This window comes from Mustela lutreola, chromosome 11 (genome assembly GCF_030435805.1).
Source record: "Mustela lutreola isolate mMusLut2 chromosome 11, mMusLut2.pri, whole genome shotgun sequence".
NCBI lineage: Eukaryota > Metazoa > Chordata > Mammalia > Carnivora > Mustelidae > Mustela > Mustela lutreola.
Genome location: NC_081300.1, coordinates 48637667 through 48663269, shown reverse-complemented (window position 1 = coordinate 48663269; position 25603 = coordinate 48637667). Strand labels below are relative to the sequence as shown.

Below are 25603 nucleotides of genomic sequence, written 5' to 3'. Positions count from 1 at the left end.
ACCAGACTGTTCACAGCTAGTGGCTGGTGCTGGGATTCTGGGTGTTGTTTGGGGTGGGGGGGGGGACCTGGAAGGGCTGCTCTTGCTGCTACTCAAGCCCTGGGATTCACATGGCCTTATAATGGCTTCCTTCAAAATGAATCCTGAACCCTATTTTCTCTTTTGCCTTTGTTCATAAAAGTGAAAATTCTCTGGATTTCTTGTAGTTAGTAGTAACAAGTACTAAGGGAGGTCTTTCCTAAGAGCAAAGTGGCATAACATGAACTTTCCAAAAGCAGGATATACTTTTAAAAGAAATTTTAAAGAAAATATCTCGCTGCAGGATGAGGAAGAGGGTAGTTTGAAGGAAAGAAGGCAATGGGAGAGGAACATCTGTTAACCCACTGTGTGCTGGGGCAGGTGGAATTACATGTGTGACCTCACTAATGCTCCTGGATCTTTCTGGATGTGAGTTACATATTCACAGATGGTGCAGCTAAGACTCAAAGAGTTTCAGTTGCTGGTCCAACTTTACTCCTTTGTAAGTGAAGGCGCTGGGATTTCAGCCGGAGACCAAAGCCCAAGCTAGCTCAGAAAAGACCTGGATTTGGTACTTGTATTTGTCCGTCCGAGAAATCACACCCCTCCCAATCTCCCAGAGTTGCTAAAACCTATTTGCATTATGTCTTCAGTTAGAAAAGAACATCCCCTAAGATTGTCTGAAATCCCATCCTAGAAGGGCACTAAAGCTCCTTTCTAGAAGTATTTTATTTTTGTCTTATGGGTCATCACGTCTAATAAGAATTTTGAGTAGCTGACAAATAAACAACGGAACTGTAAAAGAATGGGAAATTGAGGTAGGAAAAAGAAGTTTAGGCTAAGAATAAGGTTAGCTGCTAAAATATATGCCAAAGGGCCCTGAACTGGGTCACGTGGGCTGTAAAGCATTTTTAATTGACTGGCATATTTATTACTTCCAGGGGCTATAGGCAGAAAAATCCAGATTGCTTCCAGTAAGATCCCTCACAAATCCACTGGTCATGTCAGTTACTAGAGAGAATGGGGGATGTTTTAAGGCATATTCTAGCCTTAAAGCTATGGTCTAGGGCGGGTGTCAGGCCCTTAGTCTGTCTGGTAGCTCTCGTATGAAAAGATGGTTTGGCCGAAGAGCCATAGGCTCAAGGTCTGTAGTCATCTTAAGTTCTCACTTCCTTTTCCTCTTGGTACCAGTTGTATGCTATGTTTCACTAAAGCCCCTTTAATGTGCTCTCTCCAGTGACCTTGCATGTCATTCTGCTGGAGGCGAATGCAAAGTTCTTCTTGGGATACACAACACCTCCATCTCCAAGAGATGGAACTCCCAAGCTCTCGGCACAGGGACCTGCCCAAGAGAATTTCTCTCATTTATGGCTATCAGAAAAATAGGGCAGGAATCCACCTACATCACGTGTACCCCACCTTATGTCAACAGCCCTCACAAACAGAGGGGCCCAGCAGCAGCTTTTTACACTACCTGGTACTGTACACTGGAACCAGCTCACACACTAAACAGAAAGAAAAACAAGTGCCAGCCCTGTTCCAATGGCAGACTGATAACGCCTGCCCCTCCAGTCAGGGCGCCATTGTTCTCTCCCTCTGTACCTTCCCTCGTCCATTCCAAGCAGCCCTGATAAGTCTGTGCATGGGGCAGGCTTATGTTTGAGTTGAAGTTGTCAAACCCATTACTCAAAGGGAGGACGTGGACTTTCTTTGGGAAGGGCAAACTCTGGCGTTAAGGACTAGGAGAGAATAAAGATGATTGATGATTAACTAAGTGGCTACCCGGTTGAGTTTGGTCTCGCTGACTGCTGTTTGAGTCATGGCTCGAAGTGTGAGTTGAGAGTGATCGCAGAGAAAGTCAGGTGAGAAATTCATGTATCGTGGATTTTAGGGCAGCCCTGTATGTTGTCACCAGACCAAAGGGAGAGGGGCTCTTTGACAAGACTGCATCAAACACATATGCTACTTGAATGGGTAGAGCCTGCGGGTGTGGCTGGAGATGTAGGGAAATTGATTTGTAAAGGTGTATGAGTGAAGAGAATGTGCTGCGTAATGTTCTCCATGATAAAAAATTGAGGGTCCTTTATGAACTTTCACTAGGGGTGAAGAAGAAACAAAAAATCGTGTTTTTCCTGATACCAGCTTGTACGAGGGCTATAAAGAGTGGAGAGCAGGCAGAGGTGTGGTGGTTGGCTGTGTGAGTTGCCAAGTGCCCCAGGACTATTACATATTTTTTTCTAGTCTGGCTTCTTGGAGACTGTTAAAGTCTAAAGAGTTAGTTTTCCTCCAGAGTTGGCAAGAGAGTAAAACATGTGCACACACTGAAAAAGTAAAAATATCACACAAAAATAAGGTAGTATTTTTATTTCATTTGGTGCTCACTGCAGCTCCGTGGGGATGACTTCATCAGATGTTGCTGTCTTCATTTTTTATTTGAGTGAATTAAGGTCTAGGGAAGTCAGGATGCCCATCCAAAGTCACATGGCTGGTAAGGAACTAAGTGGGGAGCAGGATGTAGCTCTTGAGGGGCACAGTTCCAAGCATCCTTCCTGATGGAAGGGTCAGTGTAGTTGGTATGCCAATCATATAGAATTTAGAGGAAATATAAAAGCAATATGATTTTACCATTTTAAAAAAATTATGGGATTTTTTTCAAATTGAAAAGTCCTGACATGAAAATATCCTATATACAGGAACCACCAGCTTTTTTTTTTTTTTTCCTCACTGGAAAACCCAGAAATGAGAAGCATTCCTTGAGTGAGTATATTCTGTGGTCGCACATGGTGTGTGTGTGTAACTTTCCCCCCAATTCCAAGTTGTAAGATGAATTCAGAACACCTTTTGCTTTGAAAACACTTCCGCAAGTTAATTTCCCAGGGTAGCCTTTGTGATTTTACTTTAAGCATAACCCATAGTTAAAACATTATCATCTGCCCAATGTCATTTCCAATATTATATATTTTTCATTGCAAATGAACACATGATATTTAGGAACTTTATTAAATAGGCTTTATGAGCTAGTGCAAGGACCTAATTTCCATCTGCAACACTGTTTCTGTTATAAGAAGTATTATAGGTTCCAAAACACCAACTTAACACATTTTGAGAACACCAGCCAATTGTTGGCAGAAGTCTGAACTGCTGTTGGTACTGACTGTACTGCTGTCTCTGAAGACCAACGTTCTTTATTACAAATTTCTCTGGAACGTGAGGAGCATTATCGGGCTGGAAGTATGAAAGAATTTATGCTAAAAGATGGGCAACAGGAAAACACATCAAATGTAAAAACAAAGGGAAGGTTCCAAACTTTCTGAAGTCTTATTCCCAATTATTCTAAGTTAGTCTTTTGTTTTTTGTGCTCTTGGCTTCCCCACTTCTAATCTGCCAGCCCTTTGGACAATAGCCCCAAACCCTGTTTGGTCTGTTGTGCTGCATCCTCTAAAAGCAAAGAGAAGCAGCAGCCATGTTAACAGGGCAGGAGTTGTCACTTCTCAATCTCAGTCTGTGTGCCCCTCCTCAGTGTGGACTTTCCCAGTTCCTACACCAGCAGGGCATTAAACTGACGATCCCCAAATAGTAACTGATAGGGATTTGTCTGTATTTTTGAATCCTATCAGCATTGTTGTTTTCTCATATTCTGCTGCGTAGACTGAACTTCCAAACTAGGAATCAAATTTATGCATTTATTCACATCTGACTTGAACAAATAAATAAAGGTTTGAGTTATTGCTCAGTCAGCTAACTTAGATCTGGATCCATCTTCCCATCGTAATTTTCCCTTCTGCTTTCTTTGTTAGCTCCCCTCCCCCATTGTGATCACTGTCTCCCTTTTATTGTTGCAAACATTTTTACTCTTGCTTGTGGGCCAAGAGCCTATTAATTAGGAGCCCGTCTGGAGGCCCCAGTGGGAGCTTGTTTGGACTCAGCTCATGAGGCATTCTCACTCTAGTTGATTCATTACATGGCCAGGGGCCAAGGGTTCAGTTTTGCTCCAGCCTTTCCATGAAGGAGCCTGAGCCTGGGACCGGAGAGCACCACTAGCTTTTGGCTCCTCTGAGCTCCAAATGTGTTTGTAAATCTTTTGAGCTCTGTTAAGTAGCTCAGCTCACTAGATCACTTAAGCACAGCCCTGGAAATTAGCCACTCTTGAGAACTAATTCTAATATTCCTTATCCAGATTTGAGTGTATAAGTATATACAATGGTTATGAACATTATTTCTTAATAAGGCATTTTCCAATTGAGCCATTTTGCGGGGCAGATGCTTGCACAGATAACTTCACACTCTTCTTGCAAATCTGGCATTTCAGGGATTCTCCAATCCAACTTCAACCCAGTTCTCCCTTTTTCCTGCATCTATATTTTGTCCTGGCCAAAGGGACTTCACACTATTGAGATTGTTCTTCTTTCTGGCTCAAAATCGTGACTCTCTGTAATCTGGACCTTCTGCTGTGCTGTCCAGTGAATGCTTCCTAGAGCCACAGGCTGTGGGAAACTGAAGGAATCTGGAGGATTAGAAAAGGCTCCAGGAGGTCAGGAGGAATGCTCCAGGACAGAGAAGTTGCCCTCTTCATTCTCTCACCAAATTTTGAGGGATTTTCTTAGGACAACCTAACAACAACTTTGAGATACACTATTAGAAGAGGCTTGGGTTTTTTTTCTTTTGTGTACATGTCTTATACCTCCTGCTCACCATTGTGCTATGCGTCAAGATATTCTAGGCCTATGTTTTAAAACAATGACTCCTAAAAGAAAAATATTTCCTCTCCAGAGAAGACCAAATCATTAAAATATGAATGAAGCAAAAGTGATATTTATAAAACCCTTGGGGATTGGGCGCCTGGGTGGCTCAGTTGGTTAAGCAACTGCCTTCGGCTCAGGTCATGGTCCCAGAGCCCTGGAATCGAGTCCCACATAGGGCTCCCAGCTCCATGGGGAGTCTGCTTCTCCCTCTGACATCCCCTCTCATGCTCTCTCTCACTCTGTCTCTCTCTCTCTCTCTCAAAATAAACAAATAAAAAATATTAAAAAAAAATAAAACCTTTGGGGATGAATGGTGGAAGGGCCTTTAAGTAAACACTCAATAATGGAAAAAAAAAATCAATGAAAGTGTTCTTAGAAAAAGAAACTGGGGGGAGCCTGGGTGGCTCAGTGGGTTAAAACCTCTGCCTTCGGCTCAGGTCATGATCCTAGGGTCCTGGGATCGAGCCCCCCATCGGGCTCTCTGCTCAGCAGGGAACCTGCTTCCCTTTCCCTCTGCCTGCCTCTCTGCCTACTTGTGATCTCTGTCTGTCAAATAAATAAATAAAAATCTTAAAAAAAAGAAAGGAAAAGAAAAGAAAAAGAAACTGGCCAATCTGTCTTTCTTTGTGGGTCTCACATTTCTTTGCTCAAGCAGTTTTTCTTCTACCTGATGGTTCCAAGCTCTGCCATTAGAAAATAAAACATTACGATGGTGGAACAATAAATGATTTTTCAGCTTTGTCAACCACTTGTTTTATCTGTCAGTAGATTTCCATGTTACTTTGTAGGGTGTGTGTGTGTGTGTGTGTGTGTTTCAAGTTGGCTCTATGTACACGAGGAGCCCAATGTGGGGCTTGTACTCATGACTCTGAGATGAAGACCTGAGTTGAGATCGTGAGTCTCAAGGCTTAACCTACTGACCCACCCAGGCACCCCTTGTTACTTTGTTTTTGATGACTACATCTATATTATTAAGAATATTTTTACTGGTGAGCATTTTAGAGGATAATCCCATAAATATTAAATTGCTGGTTCAATGACTGGGCCTTCACACAACAGTCTTAGATGCAGCCAGTGATCAAGGACAGAGACAGAAAAAGCCACAAATGCACAGAAGGTGTAAAATGAATTTACAAAGGGTGGATGTTAAAAGGGACATTAAAATGAGTATCTGAAAGGCACTTCATTGCAACTGCAGACCATGTACACTGATGGGCACCATTAGTCTCTCTCTGGCCTGTTTGGATTGATACTATATCAGATTGACAATGAACATTAATTATAAAGACATTCATACATGTGTGAGGCTTTGTATGATTATTTCAAATAGCAAAATTTCAAAAAAAAAATCTGGATATCCAATGATAGGATCTAGTTAAACAGATATGGTACATCCACACAGTACAATATTATGCAGTTGTTAAAGGGGAAAAGGGCCAATATTCCTATCTTGTTATGGAAAAATTTCCAAGATATTTTGTTTAGCTCAAAAAACCCCAAAACAAGATGCTGATCAATGTACGCAGTATGTGATCTCTTGTGTAAAATATATGAAGTACTAGGTATATGTGTAAACTTACATGCACATAGACTATTTCAGGGAGAAAACACAAGAAACTGATACTTATAGCTGGTTTTTTGGTGGGGTGAGGAAATGGGGGGGTGGGTAGGAAACATATTTCAGGGTGAATTTTTTTGTATGGGTGGCAGCTTTGTTATGTGTCCACTTGGCTAGGCTAAAGTATATCACCCAGAATTCTCTTTCCTGTATGTTCTAGTGCAAGGAGGCCCCCAAAGGGATTACTATGTGAACTCTGGAGAGTGGAAGTGAAGTAGAAGCTATTTTGTTGCTTAATATAGTTGTTGCTTATTTGTGGCTGTCCTCGTTAGCATGAAGCAGCAGCCAAGTCGGCAATGGCTCACCTTCCCATGGGTCCTTTTTTTTTTAGATTTTCTGACTTCTGGGCCAACTCTGAATTCTGAGTTTAGGGTTTTTTTTTTTTTTTAAATTAAAATTTTTTAATTTATTTGTCAAAGAGAGAGAGCACAAGGAGGGGGGTGGGCAGCAGGCAGAGGGAGAAGCAAGCTTCCCACTGAGCAGGGAGTCCAATGTTGGACTTGATCCCAGGACACTGGGATCATGACCTCAGCCGAAAGCAGAGGCTTAACTGACTGAGCAACCCAGGCATCCCTGAATTCTGAGTTTAGTTGTATGATGAGGGCACTGACCTCTCCTGCAGGGCATAAACATCAGGGGCAATAAGAAACAATACATATTCCAGTCCATTCTCATAGCTTCTAGCACATCCTGTGGATTCATGTTTGTCCTTGCTCTCCTCACTTTATATCCATCTTCCTGTGGACTTCATAGCAACAGATGTGAAGACAATAGTCCACAGAAATTACTTACTAACTCTGGCAATTGAATGTAACAAACCCTTGTGTGCACATGCACACTTGTGTGTGTGTGTTCTAATGGTTCTGTTTCTCTGACTGAACTCTAATGTAGAATTATTAGATTTTGCATGAATTACCCATTCAAAAATTATGTAAATTTTAAAATGGAAATTTAAGTCAGAGACTGAATCCTACTTTTCAGGTCTTGGTAGGTGTTGAAGGAAAATAGCTGGATTCCAAACTGCTTGAGAAATCTTTAGCATCTTTTAAAAGAGAAGATGGGGTTTCAAGACATCCTGTTATGTTCCTATGATGGCCAGATCATCACACTTGTATCAGTTAACCATAGCGGTGTAACCAATCTGCCAAATGTATTCGTACAACACAGCCACCATTTTATTTACTTGTGATCTTGTGCATCAGCAATTGCAGTTCTCTTGCTGGTCTCACCTAGGCTGACTCACCAGCTTGGCTGGAGCTAGATGATTTAAGATCACCTCACCCTTAGTCTGGTGGTTAGCACTCATTGTTGGTTGGGTTGTGTATCTCTAGCAGACTACCTTGAGCTTCTTCAGAAGCCTCTGTGTTCCAAATGCAGCAATAAAGAGAGTGCAAGTCTCAATGTACAAGAATCCTTTAAGCCCCTGTTTATATTATGTTTGCTAATGTCCCTTTGGCCAAAGCAAACTGCATATCCAAGGATGGAATCAATGTAGAAGGAGCTCATACAAGGTTACAAATACAGAGATGTATGATTCCTTGGGAACCATTAATATAACAATGTACTGCATTGTCTGATGACTGACAAAATAATTTATTGTACTCTATCACTGAGGGAAAAGAGTGGGACTGATGGAAAGCCTCTTTAACTTATGTCTTATATTTTGTGTCCCTCATGTTATGCCTAGCTCAGGCTCTTGCATATAATGGATATTCAAAAACTGTACCCTAATGTCTGTAACACTTGAGCACTGCTAGAATAGCTAGGCTTAGGTAAGAACATTTATGAATTAATCCTGAATCCCACTGGATTCCAGTTGGCATGAGGAACGGGAAAAGAAATACTCTCCGTTTCTGTGCTTCTAGTGAGCTCATTATGTTAACCTGTACTTCTACCTCTCTGTCTAGAAATTATTAACAAAATAGTATCATAATCGTGATCCATTTGCCTTTCTGGGGAGAATGGTTTTAATCTTCTGTTTTTGAACCTCGTTGCAATTTCAAAATGCCCCCCAGAAATCACAAGGGATAAGATCCAACTTGTAAAGTGCTTTCAGAAAAAATTCCTTCAGTTTCTAAAACTATTTTTCAAAGCATTACAAGGAAATGGTTTAAGAGCACAAGCTGTATTAAAAGGGTTATGTTAAAACCAATAGATTTTTTCAGGGTGCCTGGGTGGCTCAGTGGGTTAAAGCCTCTGCTTCAGCTCGAGTTGTGATCCCAGAGTCCTGGGATTGAGCCCTGAGTCAGGTTCTCTGCTTGGCGGGGAGCCTGCTTCCCCCTCTCTCTCTGCCTGCCTCTCTGCCTACTTGTGATCTTTCTCTGTCAAAAAAATAAATAAAATCTTAAAAAAAATAGTTTTTTTTCTTTTCCTTGCTCCCGTCTCAGAGGCAACTACTTTCTACTTTTTATTTCTTCTGGTAATTACATCATATTACTATATTTTATCTCTATTTTGTAAACAGTATGGCGTTAGTCTTGCTTTTTCTATCCAGTTTGTTAATCTCTGCCTTTTAGTTGGAGTGTTAGCCTTTTACATTTAATGTAATTATGATTTGGTTGGGTTTAAGCCTAACATTTTGCTATTTGTTTTCAATTGTTCTGTTTATTCTTTGTTATTCTTATCCTTCTTTCCTGACTTCTTCTGGAATAATCAAGTGTATTTTAAAATCCCATTTTGTCTCCTCCATTGGATTTTTAAGGTATGTCTTCATTTTTTTAGTGGTTGTTATACAATATTAACTTATATGTATCTTTAATTAATATTTTCCATCTTATTTATAATGTAAGAATGTTCGAGTAGTGGTAAACCTCCATACCTTCCTCCTAACTTTTGCTATTTACCATACATTTGCTACACAAAATGGCATACATTTTACTTCTACATATGCTATATGCTCACAGAACATTATTATCTTTGTGCTAAATGGCCGATTTTTTAAAAAAAAGAAATTTTAAAATGAGGAAGAAAGTATTTTATATTTATCTACATAAAAATATTTTATATTTACTGTTTTCAGAGCTCTTCATGTCTCAGTCTAGATCTGTTTCTATCTGGTATCATTCCCTTCAACATGAAGAACTTTTTATATTTCTTGTAGTTTAAGTCTGCTGGTCCTGAATTTTCTCAGCTTTTGTTTTTCTGAAAATGTCTTTATTTTACCTATATTTTAAAAGGATCTTTTCACTGGACATGAAAATCTGGGTAGTCTTTCTCTCTCGCTTTCTTTCTTTCTTTCCCACCCGCCTTATTTCTAAGAAATGTACCATTCTACCCCACCCCCAGCTGCCTTTAAGATTTTCTCTTTTTTTAAAAGATTTTATTTATTTATATTAGAGAAAGATGAGGAAGGGGTGTAGAGAGAGAGAGAGAGAAAGAGTTTTAAGCAGACTCTGCACAAAGCATGGAGTTTGATGTGGGACTCAATCTCACGGCTCTGAGATCACGACCCTGAGATACAACCTGAGCTGAAACCAAGAGTCAGGTGCTCAACTGACTACGCCACTCAGGCGCCCCTGATTTTCTCTTTATCTTTAGTTTGCAACAAATGGATCATGATGTGCTTAGGTGTGATTTTCTTTGTTTTTATCCCAGTTGGGGTTTGTAAAGATTCTTGCATATGTAGGTTGGCATTTTCATCAAATTAGGGAAGTTTTTGGCCATTCCATATTCAAATTTTTTTCCTCTCTCTATCTCTCTTCTACAGCTGAGACTCCAATTACCTGTGTATTTGATGTTATCATAAGGTCACTAAAGCTGTCCAGATTTTTAGTCTTCCTCCACTCTGTTCTGTATTGATAATTCCTATTGACCTACCTTCAAGTTCACTAATGCTATATCCAGTAGTTTCCAATACACTGTTAAGCTCATTCAGTGAAGTTTCCATTTTGAAATTGACACTAATTTCTTTTTAATTCTAGAATTTTTGATTGGTTATTTTTCATAGTTTTCATTTTTCTGCAGTGATTTCCCCCATCTGTTCACTCATTGTGTCCATCTTTGTGCTTATACTATTTAAACATATTTATAATAATTGTTTTAAGGTGCTTAACTGCCAATTCCAACATCTGCATTACCCTTGAGTTAGTTTCTATAAACTTCTCCCTCCAGGTTATGTGTCATGCTTTTCTGCTTCTTCACATGTCTAATAATTTATGATGGTTTATTGGACATGATACACTCTATGATAGTCTAGATTTGTTGTTTTCTTTTAAAATGCATTGAATTTGGGGGCACTTATGTGGCTCATTTGGTTAAGCATCTGCCTTTGGTTCAGGTCATGATCCCAGGGTCCTAGTATCGAACCCTGCATTGGCACGGGGGGGGGGGGTGTCCCTGCTTAGCAGGGAGTCTGCTTCTTCCTCTCCCTCTGTGTATGCTTTCTTTCTCTCAAATAAGTACATAAAGTCTTGAAAAAAATGTATTGATTTTTTTTCTGGAAGACCGTTCTTTCCTGTTGGATTATATTAAAGCTTAGTTTGAGTTTTGGTTACAGTAAGTTTGGCAGAGCCTTTACTCTTAAGATAGAGGAGCTACTTTTTCTAAGAGTGATTTTTCTGGAGTCTCAGCTGAAAGCTGAGATATTCAGTAAGCTCTCTCCAGTCTGGTTGGTTAGAACTTCATTCTCCCAGCACTGTCCAATCTCCAGAATCTCTCTGTTGAGCTCACATACTCCCAGAACTGTTGTCTGGTATACTTCACAGAATATCATCCCGTGTGTGTATGACAATATTTAGCAGAAGACTCAGGGAAACCCCTATGCAGACTAATGAAACTTCTCTTCACAGTTACCTCCTCTCTGTTACCTTTCAGTGCAAATGCTAGTTGCCTTGGTAGCCCAGTACTGAAACCTTTTGTTTTCATACAAAGAGACTATTGCTTTATATTTGGGTCCACCTCATTTTGCCTTGGTTTAGGAGGTACTCCCAGCAGAATATTGTGATGAATGTGGAGCTCACTTTGTGTATTTCCTCTCTCTCAAGGACCTTGTGCTATTGTCCAATGCCTTAAAAAGTTGCTTCACATATTTTCTTTAGTGTTATAGCTCTTTAAGGTTATAGAGAAGTCCAAAAGTTATTATTCAATTGTGGTCAAATGGAAGGCGGTTTCCTATATTCGTATTTCTAAATAACATAAGTATACTTGATTCATCAATTCTAGATATAAACCACTGGCTTCCTTTTATGGAATAATAGTTTATTTAAATTCCTCTCTCCTTTTCTTATTCTTAGAATATAATTCTATTCCAACTCTGAATACATTCATATTCAGATTTTAATTATTATAGATTTGTAAATCTTATTCATGACTATATCAAATTCTGCACTCTGATCACATTTCCTTCTCTGTTCGAAATTTATTTTTTCTAGAGATAATAATGGTTGACTTATTTTATCTACTAGGTTTTCTTTAAATGGCTAAGTTTCCCTCATCCATCAATAGCTCCTTTACTTTTAAATGTAAGTGCCTCTCAACATTTTCCACTGGAGTCTTTGACTTTCTGCTTCAATCAGAAATGGTTGCTTGGTTGACCTGCGGTTATAGAGCTGATGTCATGCAACTCCCCTTTGCTGTCATGCTAAGAATTTCATTCCTTCTCTTTTCTGCTGCATTTTCTGCTTGCTGGATCCAGGTTTTACTCTCTTTTGACTTACTTCATTTTTGTGGAACATATTCTCTATTACCTTCCTGAAAAAAGGTGTGGAAGGAGTACATTTTCCCCCCTTCTCTTTAAACATCTAAAATATGTTTTTATTCTACTCTCACACTTGATTGCTATTTGACTGGGTATAAAATTCCAAGTCGAAAATAATTTATATGTAGAATTTTGAGGCTCTTATCTCATTATCTTCTAGCATCCAATGATGGTGTTGAAAGTTTGATTCCATCTCACACTTGACCCCTTAAGTATGACCTATAATTCTTTTATGGAAGCTTTCAGAATCTTCTTTCCATTTATTTGTGAAATTTAGTGATGCTGTCTTGTCCTAATACTTTGTGCTCAGATCCATAGACTTAGTTTGTCCTTCAGGTCTTTCTTTCTTTCTAAGCTCTATGCCCAACATGGGGCTTGAACTCATGACCCTGAGATCAAAAGTTGAATGTTCTACCAACTGAACCAGCCAGGTGCCCCTTAAGTTTTCTTATATTATTATTATTTTTTATAATTTCCTGTATTAGTTTGCTAGGGCTGCAGTAAGAAAATACCACAGGCTGGATGGCTTAAACAATAAAAATTTATTTTCTCATAGTTCTAAGGGCTAGAAGTTCAAGATCAAAGGCACTGATAAGTCTGTTTTCTTCTGAGGCCTCTTTGAACTGCAGATGGCTACCTTCTCCCAGTGTCCTCACATGGTCTTTCCTCTGTCCATGTGCATCCTTGCTGTCTCTTCTTTTTCTTATAAGAACATCAGTCATATTGGCCCCATCCTAATGGCCTCATTTTGAAATACTAGGGGTTGGGACTTCAACATAAGGATTCTGAGAGGGCACGATTCAGCCCATAACACTTCCCACTTTCTTCTTTATGTATTCCTGGCATTCATTGTTTTTGGAAATAGAACTTCCAGGATAGAAGCTCTTCTGTTTGAATTCTCCGGAGAATAACTCTCTAGTTCCATTATGGAGTCATACAGGGTAGAGGAATGGCAATGGTGAGAAGTAGTTGCCTGGCTGCAGTGCAGAGATGAGGAAGTGACTGCTTCTCACACGGACTTCCAAGCAATCCCTCTGTTTTCAGTACTGCTCTTTTATCCCTATCCTCTGTATTAACTGCTGTTCCATCAATATTGTGCTTCTTATATTTTTGTTTGAAGTTAAACATCTTTTACTTGTATTGGATTTCTAATTTTATGTCCATATATTGTTTTCAGATTTAAAAAATAGGTTGAGAAGAGGAGCAAAAGGAAATGTCTTTACTTCTCAGTTCTTATTGTTCACGTAAGACCTCTGTTCTCGCATTGGTGCAGCACCATGACAGAGACAAAAAGAAGAAAAAAAAACAAATAAGTATATAATTATAGAAATAAACACAATGGACCAAATGAGCATGATGCTGTGGAAGAGAGTCAAAGGGAGGAGCTGGGGAGGTTATTTAGAGAGGGTGACCAGGGAAGCCTTTTCTGAAGAAATGCCATTAATGCTAAGACTTGAAAAGGAGCTGGGCCTTTGAAGAGGAGGAGAGGTTGTTTGAAGAACTGAAAGGAAGCCAGTGAAGCTGGAGTGTGGTAGACAAGGAGGAGCACGTCTCTGGGTGAGATTGTACAGGTGGGTAGGGGCCAGTCATACAGGGTCTTTTAAGGTAGCTAAGAACTGGAGATTTTATCTGAAGTGCAGTGGAAAGCCATTGAGGGTTGGGGGAGGGGGACTCTAGCAGGAAAGTGATGTAGTTTCTGGTAGTCATAGCTTTTAAAATATCACTGTACACGCTGCATGTACAACCGATTACAGGTACAGGTAGGAGTCGAAGTGGGGGGCAGTCAGTGGGCTAGTGCTGCCGTCCAGGTGGAGGATCATGGAGGCCTTGACTGGAGGTGGGGGCAGCAGTGGAGATGGAAAGAAGTGAATGGAGACAGGGTTTATTCTGGAGGTACACCAGACAGGTTTGGTGAAGGACTGAATGTGAGAATGGGGGCACCTGGGTGGCTCAGTCCGTGAAGCATCTGCTTTCAGCTCAGGTCGTGATCCCAGGATTGAGCCCAATGTCTGGCTCCTTGCTCAGCAAGTAAGCCTACTTCTCCCTCTCCCTCTGCCCTTGCTTGTGCTCTCTTTCACTCTCACTCACTGTCTCTCAAATAAAAAATAAAATCTTAAAAAAAAAAAAAAAGACTGGATGTGAGGGAAGAGGGAGAATGCTGGAATTTACAGACTGTATTCTTGGGTGTGTCTAGTCTCCTCCTGCCCCCACAACTTACATCTGAGATACTGGTTCCTTTGTCTCATCCTCTGAAATGTCCGTCCTCAGATACATCCACAGGCATCGGTGCTGAGGGAGTGAGAGGACGCTGATGTGTTTGGACAGGAAAGGGGCCTGCAGTTCTAGCGGGGCAGGCGTTGCTCCCAGTTTGGGGGGGTGGGGTGCGGGGAAGATGGTTCTGACTGAATTGACGATGATGGTGATAATGGCAGCTAGCTTTCGTTGAGTGCTTACTATGTGCCTGGCACAAACAACACCCTGGGAGAAGTCGAGTAACTTGTATTCAAGTCACACAGGTAGTGGGTGGACAAGGCAGGATGTGCGCCCAGACAGCCTGGCTCTGGCATCTACTGTCTCTCTCATTCTGCTCTCTCAATCAGCTCTGACTGTAGGCAGATGAATCTTGCCAGAAATTGCCAGCTGAGCCCCCTTTTGGGGTGTGGAACAGGCAAGATCAAGTTCCAATGGACTCCGTATTAGAGGCGGAGCTTAGAATTTTAGAATCAGAATTACAAACAACTAACCAACCAACAACCACAAAAGCCAGAAACATCAGAAAAGGACCTCCCCTGGTCAGCCTCAGAGGAGAGGACACTGAAAAGCCGGAAGTTCCCACCAGCTCTTCCTGAGTTAGGCAAGTTGCGCCCTTCTTCATCTCAGGTAATGTGGGATGGTTCACTCCTCCTGTCTGGGGATAGGGCCAAGTCAGTTAGGAGCTAATTATTAACTGGCAGGATTTCTGACCCTCCTGGGCCTCAGCTCCCACCCCAGCTCAGACACAGGACAGTCTGGGACACCACCAACCTTGGAGATGGAGAGGCTGTACGTTTTTAATTAGAGAAAGATACCCTTATCTCTGGCCGGCCCTTTTCTCCATTAATTTACACCTTCTCTTATCTTTGCCATCTATTGTCTCTGCAATGACGGTCTTTCCCTAAGCGCTTCTGCGCTGTCACTGTGCATTTGAGCCGAGGCACGCCTGTCCCTGGGCTGACCCCTCGGGGAGCCTCATTTGTCTCCCTGCCAGCACTCCCTCCTCCTGACCCTGTCCAGGCTCTCTTTGATCTGCCCCTTGCTCCCCTCTGCCTTTACCTACAGTTGTCCTTTTTCTTTTTCAGGCAAGGTCCCTGCCCATTCCAGGAATTCTCCTGACTCCAGGAGACAGTGTTTCTGGGAGCAGGGCTCGTTTGTCAGTCCAAATGGACGGGAAGGCAGAAGGGGAAGTAGCCATTTGTATAGCCTGAAGAATGGGTTTTAAGAACACCTGGGGGCGGGGCCTCTGGGTTCCTGATCAAAGGAAAAGGGGGTTGGTGGGAGCAGGGGGGCAGGAAGAGGGCCAGCTTGGACACACTCCTTTCCCAGGCAGGCAGGCTTGGGGCATCTAGTGTGCTCAGGTGCGGCCTGAGGTGGCTGAGAGCAGAGCTGGTCTGCTGGTGGGCCGACCCCTCCCTGACCCTGCACACTGCGAAGTGCTGAGGCAGAAGAAAGAACTTGGCCTTGGTTGCCTGGGCACCCAGATGTTGACCCTTAGTTGGGGGGGAGGTACTGGCCTATGAAGGGCTCCTCCCTCCAGATGCCCAGCTCTCTGATTTGGCTTTGCTTGGGCCTGAGCTAGCCCCCAAGCCCTCCTGCTAATCTGCTCCATTTCCTGCCTGCTTTGAAGGATAACTGTTGAGACCTGTAGAGATTTCCATGCCTCCCTTTTTCTCTAGGTGTCTCTTTAGCCAGGAATTTCTCCCTGAAATGCCAGTGCTGGGCCGGCCCTGGGCATTCTGCCACATACAGCAAACAGAAAAAGAAAGTGTGTCCTGACTGTCGCCACCAGTGTTTGCTGTGGCCTGCGGGGGAGGGGCCTGTGGCTGGTGGAGTGCACCTGCTGGAAGGAGAGAATGGACCACTGCCCTGGGTGGGGCTGGTTAGGCCCCTTTGCTGGCCACGTGAGGAAAGCCAGGCACCACCAAGGTCCCTGAGGACCCCCGGGAAGCTCTCTAGACAGCATTCTAGTGTTCATTTTCAGGTCAAAAGCCAAAAACCAAACTCTGAACTCTAAAAGGACACACACAACTATTACCTAGAGGAGGCCACTGTGACGAGAGGGGAGGGGGACAGTGTGGGTGGTGGAGACCAGGGCGAGGGAGGTGCAGGCCTTCCAAAGGTCTTTGGTGGTTGTTTAGCCTTAGCTGGGGCCATTGGAAGGTTTGGAGCAGAGGGGTGACATGGTCTGTCTTAGCTTGTGGTGGAAGTGCTCTGGCTACGGTCTGGAGACTAGAATGAGGGAGGGGTCATGGCTGGGAGCAGAGAGCCCCTGGAGAGGAAGTTGCCATAACCCGGAGGGTGAGGAAGGCTGGGATCAGGTGGTGAGCAGGGGCATGGTGAGAAGGAATCAGATTCTGGATACGTTTTGAGGAGTAGGTTGACAGGATTTTCTGATAGGTTGGCAGTGAAAAGAGAAAAGTCAGGAATGACTTTAAGGTCTTGGCCTGAGAAACTGGAAGAATGGAATGGCCATCTGCTGAACAGGTGAAGAGATATGGTCATCAAGTCTGCAAACCCTTCTGAGTCTACAGCAGCTATGTGCGTGAAGGAATGGGAGGGAAGAAAGCTGCCTTTGGCACCTGGCATGGGGCCTCCCACGTCAGCAAGCAGTGTGGGAGCAATGGAAAAACGTGGAAAAGAACAGAAAAGGAGAACAAATATTTGCCTAATGGTATCTGAGTAGATCTTGGGCTTCTGAGGGCCAAGTGGTCCTATAGCTTGGGACAATGGGTCAAGGAAATGTTGGGGTCAGCATGCACATCCATGATTCCTGCAGATTCTCCCTTTTGTGCTTGGTGTTCCTAACTTCATTTTAAAAGTTATAAAGCTGCCATCATAATGCCTCCTAATGAAAGTACATGTCAGAGATGTTATAAAGATAAATAAGGTGCTCAATATGAATGTCTCTGGACAAATTCTAGGATCAGTGCTGTATAAAAGCAAGGTGTTGTTCCTGAAAAACAAAACAAAACACCGTAGTTAGCCAGCTTCACTTTGCCAGCAATCTTAGGTTGTATTTCAACTATGCCATGGACGAAAATGACAGAAAGGAAAGGACATCCGTGAAGGCTCAGGGACTTTACAAATTGGAGAACGTCACAGATCCTCCTTCCGAGCCTAGGAACTCTTAGTTTAGAAATATTTATAACTGGTTTTAATTGGCTCGTAGACCAGGCTGCCCCAGGGGTCAGGACAGCAGAAGGGTAGACAGCATGAGCTCTGAATTTGGTGAGTGTAACTTCCCCTCTTGCCTCCAGCTGTGTGAAGAAGGGCAAGTTAATTTATCTCTCTAAGCCCGTGTCCTCATCTGTCAAAGCAGGATAATAACAGTATCGGCTTCATAGGGGTCTTACAAGAGTTAAATGGAGACATATTCCTGAAGAGCTTAACACTGTGCCAGGTAACATGGTCGCTGCCTAATAAATAGTTATTCGTGTTAGCATGGTTGTCATCATTATCAGTATCAGCCACAAAGTGGGTGTGAGAAATTTGGAAAGCTAAAAGCAATTTTTAAAAAATTCACAGCTTCACATTGGGGAAAAGAGGAAAACAGTTATAAAAAACACAAGCTTAAATTTAAAAAATAACAAATTCTCTGTCAGTGTAAAGGAAAACAGCTCAGAGCACTTCAACACTTGGAAGACTTGTATTGTATGACGTGGGAGTGCTCTTATTATATAATTAACGAGACCCTGAGTCATAGAGAGAATATTCAGCACGTTCTATTCTCGAAGGCAGTGAAGAGACAGCACACTCTATTTTAGAAGGCATATTTCAGCTAAAACAAAGGTTTTGTGCAAGCACTTGTGTGGAACAGATTGTAAACTAATAAAGCCAAATCACTGAAACACCCCTGTTTGAAAAGCACCAGGGATTTGCCCCAACATCAACTTGGAAAGTCATCTACATATGGGATGGATTGTTTTTAGAGAAATACAACTAGAGCACATCATATGATCTCCTTACCTACAAGCCGATGAAGTTGTCTCATGTTTTAAATATGTCAGCGGGTTTCCAGTGAGATGCATAGAATGAACAGAAATGTGTGGTGAATAAACTTCCCAGGGTGTAAGTCAGAGACAGAACTGGTTAGAGGCCATGGCTGTTCAAGCATATTAACAACACACACACACACACACACACACAGAGTCATAGTCACCTTCTATCACACGACATTTATCTCAGGAAAACATATTTTCAAACCACCAATCAGCACCTATAAGATGGAGGATGTCCTTCAGAGCATGATGGGATGGAATATTTACAATATAGAACCCCCTTGGGATCCCCAAGCTTCTCCATGTCCTCGCCTGGTGTGGCTCCTTCTCATCTTCTGAGCAGGCTTCCCAGGGCCGAGTGGTCATCTCCAGTTTCAGTTCTTGGGCTCATTTCTCACTTTAGTCTATTCCAGTAATTTCCTTTCAATCCCTAGGCAGGTCTCCCCTTGGGGCTCTGTCAACCCAAACAATCACAGGTGGATTCTTTGGTGGGTGCTGGGGACAAATAGCATCACGTCTCTTAGAAACCCCAGCTTCTACCTTTGAATCCTAGCATTAATAGGCGCTCAATAAATGTTTGTCGAATGGGATTGAATTAGCACAGCTGAGAATTAGCAGCTCCCTCATTTCCTCAGCCCACTGGGTTAACACTTTCTGGAGTGTCTGTACCCAGACAGCTGTACCCAGGCCACCCGAGGGCCTCATCCTCCTGCCCTGGGGCATCCAGGCTGGCTGCCTCAACCCTCCAGTGGATGCCCCCCACCCCAACTTGAAGGCTGCAGGTCTGGCCATGCACATGTGGATTGCCCTGAAGCAGCATTTCCCCAAGGCTTGGCTGTGCTAATTATTCCTTCCCCTCCTGGTGTGAAAACCTTGGACTAGAAAATGAAATCAAGGGAGGGGGTGTGGAAAAGCAGAGGGGAAGGAAAGCAGTTAATAAGCAGAACAAGGTCACCCATCTGCAGCGGCTGTCCATACTCCTTATCTGTGACGCCACCAGCCCCAAGGTCACCTCTTTTCATTAAAACAGTTGAATTCCCTAAAATGATAAAATTAACTAAATTCCAGCCTTCTGTCTTAGACACAACAGAGCCCTTCTTGATATGGAGCCTGCCCTGATGGGTTGAGGCTTCCCTCCCACCCACCCTCCTGCCCCCGTAGCCCTCAGGTAGAGAGGGAACCCCAGTGCTGGCAGGGAGGCTAGTGGGACAGGCTGGCACTGGGTCTCCATGTCAGAGCACGACTGGTGGCTGTTCTCCAGTCTGGGACCTGTCTGTGAGGTTCCGTTTGCTGGGCAGGTGAGAGACAAGTGCTATCTGACAGGACTGTGACAATACGGCCTCATTCCACATCTCTGCGGGGGGGGGAGGTTCCTCCAAGACAGGAAGACAGAGTGCCTTGAAGGCCTCGATGATGCTCGGGTACAGTGGTGCACAGCATAGTCTGTGTGTCCAGAGGAGACACCAAGAAATGCCTGGGCAGACTCTACCGTGACAGAGTGTGGGGATGGAAGGGTAAGGTCTGGTAGCATCCAGGAGTTGTCTGATCCTGGGCAAATCAGGGAGTCTTAATTTCTTCAACCGCGGCATAGGAATATTCCTAGGACATAGGAATATGTCCTAGGATGAAAAGAAATAACATATTTAAAGGTTCTAGCACCTGTGTGACACACGGTGGGGCTTGATTAACGTTTGGTCATTCAATTATTCCTAAACAAACCTGTTAAGTAAATACTAATGCGACCACCAAAATCCAAGCAAAGAAACCGAAGCAAAAGCAGGGGCAAGGCTGATACAGTAATTTTTAAAAAAGATTTTATGTATTTGACAGAGAGAGAGTGAGTGAGCGAGCAAGAGAGCCAGAGAGCCCTCAAAAGACTGTCCTTTTGAAGAGCATGAATGCTGCTGAACAGGGAGCCTGACATGGGACTCGATCCCAGGACCCCTGAGATCATGACCTGTGCTGAAGGCAGAGGCTTAACCTACTGAGCCAGGCACATGCCCCTGATACTGTGATTTCCTAGGACTGAAAAATATATATAGGAAGCACCTGGGGGGCTCAGTCAGTTAAGCATCTGGCTCTTGATCTCTGTTCAGGTCTTGATCTGAGGGTGGCGAGTTCAAGCCCCCAGTAGTAAACACAAACATGGAAGGATAATAAATGATATTATGCACACTCCACCCCCACCCCAAGCCTTCTTGAGATATAATTGACATATAATATCGTAAAGGTTTATGGGATACCATGTGATGGTTTATACACATATATATTGTGAAATGATTATCTCAGTAAGGATATTAACATCTCTGTCACCTCACATAATTATCTTCAAGTGCGTGTGTGGTGAGAGTATTTAAGATCTACTCTCTTAGCAACTTCAAAGTATGTAATAGAGTATTAAAGTATTGCTTTAATAATATTATATGATATATAATATTATATAATATAATAACATAATAATAAAGTATGCGAACCTAGGAGGAGGTAGGCCAGGTTCACTGTCAATAGTCACCATGCTGTGCATTAGATCTCCAGAACTTGTTCACCTCATAACTGGAAGCTTGTACACTTTTTTTTTTTAAGATTTTATTTATTTGTCAGAGAGAGAGAGAGCACAAGCAGGGGGAGTAGCAGGCAACAGGAGAAGTAGGCTCTCCCCACTGAGCAAGGAGCAAGATGCCAAGATCCATCCCAGGACCCTGGGATCATGACCGGAGCCAAAGGCAAATGCTTAACCGACTGAGCCACCCAGGCATCCCAGGAAGTTTGTACTGTTTGACCACCATCTTCCAGTTTCTTCCATCCTCCAGCCCCTGATAACTATCATTCTATTTTCTGTTTCTAAGTCTGACTTTTTTGGATTTTACAAATAAGTGATATCATACAGTATCTTTCTCTGTCTGACTTTTTTCACTTAGCATAATGTCCTCAAGATCTAGCCGTATTGTCTCACAAGGCAGGATTTAATCAGCCCTAAAAAAGAAGGAAATTTAAAAAAAAGAAGGAAATCCCTTTTTTAACGTAATAGTATGTCTTGGAAATCAGGTTAAATCAGTACCTATAGATCTGATAAAACAGTACCTGCAGATCATTATAAAAAAGACTGTATGAGAGAGAGTCTATTACATGAGTGTACCAGACCTCTGTTGATTGACAGGTGTACATAATCTTTTGTAATTTTTGACACTGTGACCCTCTGAATATTCTTCTACATACTCTTGGGGCAACAACTTGGATGAAAATACAGAAGGCACATTAAATTAGCAAGTTGGCTGAAACCATAGAAGGCACATTTTCCAGTTGGGCTGAAAGGGAGAGATAGTAAAATTGATGGGCAGAATTCCATACCAGCCTCCACTAGATTATCATTTATACAGTGTACATATATGTGTATGTATATATATGCACATATGTACATATATATATATACTCAATATATAAAGAACAGAGATATAGAAATAGTATATTAGCGTATATATACACACACACACACACTATATTGGGATCCATCCCTGAATAAAGGCAACAAAGATCCCCGCCTTCTTGAAGGTCATAAGCTAGCAGAAGACACACAATAATATACATAATAAATAAAGAAATTACATAGTATATCAGAGGGAGATAAGTGCTGGGGAAAATGGGGGAAAGGTGGAGCAGAGTGAGGGGGATCTAGAGTCCTAGGGCAGGGTGTGATCTGAAAGCTATCTGAAGTTTCATAACATACTTTTGTGATTTCAAGCATGGCATATAATGGCCAAGGACACATTTCAACGGGACCGAATGAAAGGCAAACAAATCAGAACTTTTCTACCTGGCTAGGTCTGCAGAATCTCACTAGCTTAGCCATCTTCCTCCGGGGACACTCCAGGATGCCAACATTCTGCTGAAAATGTGTGACCCCCAGAGCAGGACCCGGGAATGGCATTTCTGCAGATGTGACAGCATGCTGTTGTCACATATTGAATTTACAGTTGTCAGAAACCCTAGGGTGCTTGTTTTTCAGGAATAGCTATTAAACCAAGTTATCCTTTCCTTATTCTGTTCCACTTAAGCTTTTTTTTTTTTTTCAGCCTTAACATAACACCCTTGTGAGTCTTTTTCCCTGATAATTCCCTTCTTTAGTTTAATTCTTTGGTTCTACTCTCTTGAAATGCTGAATCTCAATGCTGAATAAGCAGAGTTGTTGGGTCCTGGAGACTTTATTTTATTTTTTAAAGTTTGCCAAACAAAGGAGTCTAGACTTTACTCTGAGAGCCATTGAAGGGATTTGAGCAGGGGAATAATAAAGGCAGATTTGCCTTCTAGAAACATCATCTGAGGAGCAAGAGGGAAAATTGTTTAGAGAGAAGCACAATACCGAGGAGGGAGGCCAGGTTCACTGTCAAGAAGAGAAGGGGTGAGCGCCTCAGCCAATGTGGCAGAGGTAAGAGTGGAGGGAAGGGTTGGGCAGAGGCTGTATGGGGACTTGAAAGGAGTCACCTCTGGGTGACAGCTGGGTGAAGCCTCTTACCAAAATAAAGATCAAGGGCAGTAGGGAAGCACATTTCAGGAAGAGGTTCATAAGCCTGACTTTAGGTGTGATGGCGATGAGGAGTCTGGACCAAACCCTGATAAGGCTGTTTGTTTGAAGAGCACGAACGCTAAAGTTGGACAGCCTGGGTTGAAATTGGAGATGGGTTTAGCCTAGGGATGTGGATATGGATATTATCAGCCTACCAAGGGAAGGAAGAAAGTTACATGCACATAAGAGGGTAACCACCTGAAACTAATGTTAATACTACGTGTCAATAATACTCAGAAAAGGAGAAGAAGAAGAAGAAGAAGAAGAAGAAGAAGAAGAAGAAGAAGAAGAAGAAGAAGAAGAGGAGAAGGAGGAGGAGGGGGAGGAGGGGGAGGAGGAAGGAGAAAAGGAAGGGTGTGATAGCACTTTCAAAGACTGCCATGTGGTATGTCCACTAGGAGTTAAGGAAAGGCAAAGATTAACATGAACTAGGAAGACAACAATGATGGCTCCTGTCTGGATGGGTAATAAAGAGCTGATCCCCTAGCTTGGTGGGCTGGGGGTGGGTGGGGGAATGGGCCAGGAGAGCACAAGCTCTAAGAAGCCCCAGAAGGTGAGATGAGGGGACCAGCAGGAGGTTGGGGTAAGTCCAGCTAGGGCAGTCCACACCTCTGCTTGGGCTCTTCTAAAGTCTTCTCATCTCACTGAAGAGCCTAGGGAGAGTGCCCTGCAGACTCCAGGGGATTTATTTCCATTGGCCTCTTCTTTGTAAGCCACACATTCTTCCTAGGTATTCCCAAGCCAGCCAAACACCACCCTCCTGCCTCAGGACCTTTGAAACTGCTACCTGTGGTGCCTGAATGACCTTCTTGCAGATCTGCACATGTCTTACTCCCTCATCCTTTTTGGATCTCTGCTTAAATACCACCTTCTCAGACAGGGAGCCTTGATGACACTATGCAAAACAGCCACTTCGTCCCTGACACCTATCCCCACCCCCCACCGTCTCTTGGTATCATTTACTTTCATACCACTTGCCACCACCTTGTATATAGTATTTATGTGATTATCATCTGTCTCCTTCAACCACAATATAAACTCCATGAAGATAAAAGAACTTTATCTGTTTTGTTCACTGCTATATCCCTAGTGCCTAGATATGTGCCTGACACAAAGTAAGCCCCCTGTAAATATTTGTTGAATGAATGAATGAACAAACTCATGGTCCACACGGAGAGGTCATGGAAGATGAAGCTGCCTAAGAGCAGTGTCCAAGTCTGGTAGCTCCCGGTCTGACATAAAAGTTTGCCCAGACATAGCTCAAGACATGCAGCCTGTTTGTTTTTTTCCCTAGACAGATATAATGAAAATTGTATTTCAGGAGAAGTAATCCATCAAGAAAAAGAAAGCAATTCTCTAAAGGGAACTGATTATACTTCCCTCCATTTTGGAATAGTCAGCACTTTGGCCAGTTCTATTGAGCCAATAAATTGTCCTATAATCATCCCCCTAGATCCAGGTACAACTTGGTTTCTAAGGGCTAATCAAATTCCACCTCTTACTGCATTTCATGGGAGGTCCCCGGTGTAGAGGAGCGTTGTAAACCTTCAGCACACAGCAGGCACAGTTGGGGCTCCTAGGTGGCTCAGTCAGTTAAGTGTCTGCCTTTGGTTCAAGTCATGATCCCAGGGTCTAGGGATTGAGCCCCGCATCAGACTCCTGCTCAGTGGTGGGTCTGCTTCTCCCTCTCCCTCTGTGTTCTCTCTCCCTCTCTCACACCCTCTCTCAAATAAAATCTTAAGGGAAAACAAAACAACAACAACAAAACAAAACAAAAAATCCCAGCGGGCATAGTACATGTATCTACCCAAGACGGCCTGGAAAACTGTGGACCTCCAACTCTGCCTGTTCAAGGCATGAAGGACTGGATGAGTTTGTGATTCTGTCCTTGAATCAAAGCAAACGTGTGTTGAAAGGACTTGATAGCCTCACGAAACAACAAACGGAGTATAAATTAATCTTGTGGTTTAGAGATGTAAGGGTAAACTTTGAAGTGATACCTTTAAAGTTTCCAGTGGTGACAAGTACGAAAGTTAAACTTGGACAGCCTGGTTTTAAAATCACAGCTCCACTGGTATTAGCTGTGTGGCTTTGGGTATTTAACCTCTCTGCCTCAGTTTATGTGTCTGTAAAGTGGGGATAATAATAGTACATCTCTCGTGGAGTTCTAACTGTGGAGATGCTCAGGTGAAATACTTGAGCCATGCCTGGCACCTACTGAGCACTCTACAAGGTTGATTACTTTCACAGCTAGATGTGCATGGGTTTGAATCCTGGTTTCAGAGACTGGACTTGGTTTTTCTACACTGTGTGCATCACATCGATGGCATGCTGAATCACTCCCTACACTGGATTTGGAGCTAGTGAGCTTTCAAGGAATGGAAGTAATGGAGTGACCAGAGATGGATGGGTTTGACTGGAGTGTTTGCGAAGAGTGACCATCCTGAGTCAGATTTTGAAGGAAACGTGGCTGACAGGTCATCAGGAAGAGGAGAAAAGGCATTCTAACGAAGTACATGAAATAGCATATGGAAAATCTCTAAGAAGAACGTGTTTGGTTGCTGGAAGGAGAATGAAGAACAGTTGATGAGATGTGAAGATCAGTTTTCCCAATACCTAGAAGGTCAAGAATTCTTCTTTGTATGGAAGCCCCCAAATGAGCATTCCTGTGACGTGTGATTTGTCTCTTCTTCTAGCCAACGAGATTGTGAAAGG

The 25603-nt window shown here is 42.8% G+C and overlaps 1 long non-coding RNA gene across 2 annotated transcripts in view; it reads left to right on the top strand.

Annotated features, from left to right (window-relative positions):
• The first annotated feature begins 1799 nt into the window (after nt 1-1799).
• The window catches only part of LOC131811342 (uncharacterized), a 45987-nt gene continuing 22183 nt past the window's right edge, over nt 1800-25603 (top strand). Inside the window, exon 1 of one of the 2 annotated variants that reach the window (XR_009345896.1) lies at nt 1800-1880. This is a non-coding gene — a long non-coding RNA (uncharacterized LOC131811342). Of the gene's footprint in view, nt 1881-14845; nt 14954-25603 lie in introns of those variants that run through there. The other variant, XR_009345895.1, reaches the window with a different exon arrangement.